Raw genomic sequence first — 7,139 nt, 5'->3', positions numbered from 1 at the left:
TTGTTAACCACGCCAACAATTCGTGTATTAATTTTCTTGTGAGCTCGCCACGCTAATGCCATTCAAAATCTACAAACTGTATTGAAAACATTTTTACCAGTTATCTTCCTAAAGAAGCTCAAGAAGTTATAAGAGTCGACAGATTAAAATCCCTTAAAGAGTTTGAATTGTGAAACCAATCTGGCCCTTCAGTCCAGACAGAACATGCCGAGTCATTTTAAGAATTCATTCTCAGGTCAGTTTGAAGCCAAAGATTGTGTTGTAAAATAAGGAAATCGGGGGCAGAATCCAAACCTTTTGCATTGGGGAGGGGTTCTTGGTCTTCCTCATACGCAGCAGGTCTAACTCCACCTCCAGGATCATGTCTCTTTTTATGCCACATTTCAGAAATATTTTGGTTCCCTAAAGACCCAGAGACTCTTTTCAGGAGAAATAAAAACCAGAATCAGTCGTTCCTGTGTGAAACATTCAGGTGAAGCGGATCTGTGGAACCTTTTCCTGCTCATGTCATTCTCTCATGTTTTTCTTCCTTCAAGCAAGATTTCCTTTTTGGTTTCTACTTGAATCTCTGGAGCTCCACCTGTTTCCTGTTTTTTTTCTAACCGTGTAATAAATTCAAACCCTTTAAAGCTCTTTTCCAGGCCTGGATGGTCCGGTCCGCTCTCAGACGTCTCATCGTCTGTTTTTAAAAAGAGGAACATTTCTATTCCAACACTCGAACACTGGATGTGAGCTTTAAGTTGATCCACTTCCATGGATCCACATGTTCTCTAAAAGCTGTTTCTGACCCGATCTCTCTCTAAAGTGTTTCCTCTGATCAACGGCGTCCTCGCCGGCGTGCTGCAAACACGTTTGTGAAGATGTGAGCTAACGGGAGCTGACGAGTGACCACGGAGAATGTTTCCCTGCGTGCCCGTGACGGTGGCCTGTCAGGATCAGTCAGACGTGAACCGTGACGTACACACAAAAGCCGGAGGGCTCGGCGCGGTCCGGGCCGGGGTCGGGGCTTTAGCGGCTTTGCAGACCGCTCTGTACCAACAAACGAGGCCGCAGAACTTGACAGAGACGCATATCGAGGTTCAAACATCTGTCTGCAGCTGATGACCGACTCTCCAACACGGTCGATAATGGAGCGCGGCGAGGAAAACATCAAAGCTTCTGCAGAATCGATGAGTCTGTAAAGTGGGACGTTTGGGTTTTATGTGATGCTGTTTGGATTTGTTAGGCGACGTCGGAGAAAGGAGACAAACGTTGGAGCTTCTTCCAGATGGTCAATAAAATAAAAGTCTCAATTGTTTAAACACGGAACAGTTTTGACTTTACAATTATTTCTAGCAGAATAAAAATGACATAAATTTCATTTCATCGTTTTAATTCAGAAAAAGATCAAGTTTGTTTACTCGTCACTTTTTTCACGGTTCTCATGAGAAAAAAAGAAAATCAATAAACTAGAAAAGTTGTATTAGCTGCAATACTGCTAGTGTGAATGCTTTTTCCTGAAAGTAGTCACTGAAGATGCAGAAATTTTTGCTGAAAATGGTGACACGATTTACTTTAATTGCTGTAAAATGTTACATCTGCTAAAAGACTTTGTTAAAGAACTTTGAGAGACAGCTGAAGTTGACCTGGATTCCAAAAGAATAGTAGTAAAATTGCTTTAAAATCCCTAAATATAAAAATATTTAGCGTGTAGCTTAAATATGAGCTAAATTCCAAATTAGTTCAAAGAACCTTAGTAGCGGTGAAATTAGCCAAAAAAAGCTAGCGTGTTGCGTAAATACCAGGTAAACTCCAAAATAGCCTAAAATTCCTCAGGAAACTAAATCAAGCAAAAATGTTAGCATGTTGCTAAACTATTAGGTAAACTCTAAGCCTAAAAAACCTCATACCAAATTAGCTTAACAAAGCTAGCTCATTGCTTAAATGCTATTTAAACTCCAAAAAAGCCTAAAATTCCTCAGGAAACTAAACAGCCAAAAAACGTTAGTTGGTTGCTAAAATAGAAGCTATTTTCTGAATTAGCCAAAAATAAATCAGTAGATAACAAATTAGCCAAAATTGTTAGCATATTGCTAAAATATTAGCTAAACTCCAATTTTCTTTTTTAAATAATTACTCTAACAGATGAAAACATATCCCATGAATATATTTAAGGGCTTGTTGATAATCTATTTAAAATGTTGAAATTTGAAGAGTTTCTCATTTATTTCCTTTGGGGAATATTTTTTACACTAAAAATAGAAGAGATAACGTCCTGAACGAGCTGAACGTTTTGATACCAAGATTGATGAAATCACTGAAAGTGTGATTGAGTTTAACGTGCAGGAAAACTTACCAAAAAACAGCTGGATAATCACTATAGTTTGAATGCTGACTAAGCAATCACACAATTAAAGTAAAATGTATTCTGGAGTCACAATTCTGTGGATTCAGAGGTCATGAGGTCAAACCGAAACTCGTTGGTATAAACGCCATTCGCCGTTTTTAAAGGAGAGAGAGAGCTGACCTGCATCCCAATCCCCACTGTGAAGCACGGAGGTGGCAACATCATGGTTTGGGGCTGTCTTGCTCCAAACGGACCCCGGACGACTGATCCGTCAGAATGAAAGGATGACTGGGCCAACAACCTGCTTCCATCAGTGAGAACACCAGGATGAAACCTGTCTGGATGTGTCAGAGCGACGGAGATCCTGAACACGTTGCCATGGCAACCAAGGAGTATGTGAAAAGCATTTGAAGGTTCTGGAGGGTTCTAGCCAGCTTCCTGACCTCCATCCTGAAGAGATCCTACAGAGGGAGATGTTTTCAAGTCACAGCCTCCAAAAACATCCCAGCTCTAGAGAAGATCTGCATGGAGGAATGGACCGAACAGTGTTGAGGTGAATTTTTCTTGTTTTTTCTCCAAAAAATGCTTTATTTGATTAAGCTTTTGAAGTCTTTCCGCTATAATTTCAGAAACAGTGACTCACTGCTGTTAAATGGAAGAACTCAAAATCTTGAATAAAAAAGTGAATATAAAAGTTTGGGTCTGAATATTTCAGGTTGGTCTCTGTGTTGGTTCAGAGCAGCTGTTTACTGGACCTCGTGGTTCTGGAAGGAGACACCGTTCATCTGTTTCACATCTTTATAGCATAAAGTAACACCTTCAGGTCTGTGAGGGGGAAGATCCAGACCATTCCAAGGAGTTGCAGGTTCCAGGTCTCGTATCCATCTCTGACCACCACAAGGACTCCAAGAAACTGGTTTCTATGTCTGAACTTCTGGTGGAGAAAACAGGAAGTTCTGGAACTCCTCGAGAACCCGTGTTCATCCAGAACTCTGCGGTGATGAACGTAGATGCAGCGAGGTTCAGAAAACTCCCTCCTTTTCCCCGAGCAGATCAACAGATGTGGAGCGGGAAACAGAAACCTCAATGGAGGAGTGAGAAACAGGAGTGTGCACGTGTGTGCGCATGAGTCCTCAAGCCGACTGTTGCTGCAATAAAATCATCAGGTCACATAAGAGCCGCTCTCAGTTCTCAGGCTGGAAAGAGTTGTGTAATTCAGCACGTGCACGCGCACGCGCACACGCATCCAGAAGTCAGGCCAGTACCCGCGGTTAATGGAGGAGAGTGGAAGGGTGAACAAATATGTAAACATCAGCTTCAGCTAAACAGATGAATGGGACGTCTGGGTGACTCGCACTGCTGCCGCCGCGTCTTTCCATGACACTTCTCCAGAAACAGAAGGAGACACAGAAGGTCTGACGATCTGTAGAAACTTCACCCTTTAGACAGAAAGACGTTTTCCCAGCAGAAGACTTCAGATCGATGCATGGAAAGGATTAGTTCTGCTGATAGATCCTCTCTGTGACATAAATCTCTTTGTATTCCTCATTAAATCTGCAGTTTGGATGCTTTACATCTCCTCAAAGCAAACATGTGAAAGAAGCTCCTCACATTTGTGTTCTCTGCAGTTCCTGAACTGAAAATACATGAGGAAGTTCAGCGGCAGAAAATATTGAGCAAAATATTGTGATATTTTATTAGTTTTGATTTTAAACGCTGCAAAAACAACATTTTAAACTATTTAGAACCAAAGATGTTGCAGTTGAACCTCCGACCACTAGATGGCAGCACACAGAGCCACGCTCAGCAGCTCTGCACCAAAAACATTGAGATCTCATGGTTGTTTCTGACTTGTATATGACACGTTTACAAGTCAAACTTTAAGAACAGAAACTTGGTGCCAAGTTAGTCCCGGTACCAACGCATACTGAGGGTGTAAAAGTATTGATTCAGTAAAATATTGTTTCATTTGGAGATATTTGTATACATTTAAAATGCAGCCAAGGTGATATTTAATTTGTCGTGGTTAAATGAGCCTATTTTTATGATTATTAAATAAAATGCATTTTACAATTACATGAGAAATTTTTTGAAGTCAAAAAGCAAAAAACAAACAAAAAAACAAGTAAAATGTTGATGCAACACGTGTACCACAAAATGCATCGTACGGTCAAACTCTTGCCAATATTCACGGCTAACATACAGAACCCCCCCCCCACCATGTATAAACCTGGATACTGGTACTTTGTCTTGGTGCAGCTGTGAGGTACAAACAACCGAATGTGAGGTAAAGTTTTAGTGCTTAAAGTTATGTTTAAGTCAAATGTATTTATAGAATCTTACTGTGTACAAGTATTCAGATAAGTTTTTTAAAACTCAAACTCTTTAAAAGATTATGATCGTCTTTGTTACAGTCTTGGGATGTTTTAGGAGATATCGTACTGCGATGTGTGTATTGTGATACGTTTATTGTGATATGTGTACTGTGATTTGTATATCGTGATAACTGTATCGTTATATGTGTATCATGATATGCGTATTGTGATACGTGCACAGTTTTCTTATGACATGATACGTGTACACGATACGTGTACACGTATCATGTACACGTATCGTATACACATCGTATACACGTATCATACATGATACGTGTACACGATACGTGTACACGTATCATGTACATGTATCGTATACACATATTGTATACACATATCGTATACACGTATCATACATGATACGTGTATACGATATGTGTATACGATACATGTACATGATACGTGTACATGATACATGTATATAATACGTGTACATTATATGTGTACATGATACGTGTACACGATACATGTACACGATACGTGTATATGATACGTATCGTATTGCCAGACCTTTGAAGACAGAGTTCCTCCATCCACTCTGGAAATCTGATCTGCTCACATCCACCTCAGGAAGACATTTATTAAAACACTTATTTTATCATCTGTTGATTTTTTTTTTTAATATACTTTGAATAACAAACTCTGCAAACGACCACAGGCGGCGCTGCAGCGATGTACCGTGCCAGATGTTTCAGGCTGTTTTAGTTTCATGTTTCAGTTCTATTGTTTGTTTTAGAGAAATCCTGTAAAGTTTAATAAAGTTCTTATCCATCTTGTAGGACCTTTGACCTTCCTTAGTTTGGAATGAAAAGTACTCCAATAAATAAAGTTTGATTTGATCCTCAATACAGGTAAAAACAGGATAATTTCACATGAAAAATAATCTGAATATTATTTGAAATACTAACACTTAAAGCCAGAAGAGCTTTGGTAGCCAGGTATCTTTGTGGAACTCACATTTGATCGTCTCTGAGACAGAAACTGGATTTGACAGAATAATCACAGTCAGAAAACATGAATCCAAATGAATCTGGATAATATAGAATTTTAAGGCACAAACCTCTCAACACAGACAGAAAGTAAAAGCGGTGCGTCTCTATTGAGAGCCAGTGACTCATCCATTAGTAACCAGATATTTCAGCTTCTGTGTTTCCAGAAAAGCAACAGAAATAAATAAAAATCTGCTGCTGGAGCAGAGAGTCGATGAGAACCACGTTTGCTTTGTGCCTCCTCATTAATCTGCAGGAGACCTCTCGACTCCTGCAGCTGGCAGGCGCCGGCTGCTCCCATTCACACCTTCACATGTGTGCGTGCACGAGTGTGAGCGTGCACGAGTGTGAGCGTGCACGAGTGTGAGCGTGCACGAGTGTGAGCGTGCACGAGTGCGCCGTGATGCAGAGAGGCCAGAGACTCCGTGGAGGTTCGAGCTCTGGTGTTCAGGATACGCTCATGCAGAAGGTTCAGTTTCAGGACTACGCGCTCCTCTGCATCACAGGACCTGGTCTCCAACACTTCTCCTTCAGCAGATCCAGCAGTGAGACGGTTCGGTCGCACACGGGACCACGGGGGGCGGTTCTCCTGTCAGACGTGACCATCACAAAACATCCATAAAAATGTAGAGAGTAGAGTTGGTGCTGATCGTAACGCTGACTCATGGCTTCCTCACACAGATTTCCAACCAACTTGGTGGCCTCGTGGTGGAGTGTCCGCCCTGAGATGGACGGGTTCAAACCCACAGTTGAGTAATCCTGAGGACTGGATCGCTCGACACTCAGTATTAGAGGTGTGACGAAATGCCGACATGGTGAACTATCGCGATATTTCACCTCATGAATGATTCCCAGTCTCCTCTTTTCCTTAATAGTTTTTAAAAAAAATACCATCGAAGTCCACGGGGGGGCGCTTCTCACGAGCATGACAGTGAAATGTATCGGTGCCACGTCATCACTTTTACCGGACCGGCACTTACTAAGACTTTTTAGGCTATTTTGGAGTTCAGCTAATATTTTAGCTACATGCTAGCTGCTTTGGCTAACCTAAGTTTTTTTAGGCTAATTTGGCTTTTAGCTAATATTTTAGCTTCATGCTAGCTGCTTTGGCTAACCTAAGTTTTTTTAGGCTAATTTGGCTTTTAGCTAATATTTTAGCTGGCTATCAACTTCAGCGTTTTAGGCCATTGATTTCAACATATTTAGCTATCAGCACTAACATCTACAAAGTTACAAATACAAAGTTACGCACAAATACAGTTACACACAAATATAAAACTACACACAAATCGGTGTGTCTATTTTCTCTCCACACATGTTAAAGTGAAGGAGAGAGGTGACCAGAGTCCGTCATAAATCTCCTAAAAACTAACCTGATTCACTCCGATGACTCTCTGACCACATTTATCAGGTTTATCCCGGAAAGTCTGAATGACAGAAATGTGAGAC

Source organism: Oryzias melastigma, linkage group LG24 (genome assembly GCF_002922805.2).
Source record: "Oryzias melastigma strain HK-1 linkage group LG24, ASM292280v2, whole genome shotgun sequence".
In the NCBI taxonomy this organism is placed as follows: Eukaryota; Metazoa; Chordata; class Actinopteri; order Beloniformes; family Adrianichthyidae; genus Oryzias; species Oryzias melastigma.
This window is presented reverse-complemented; position numbering follows the sequence as displayed.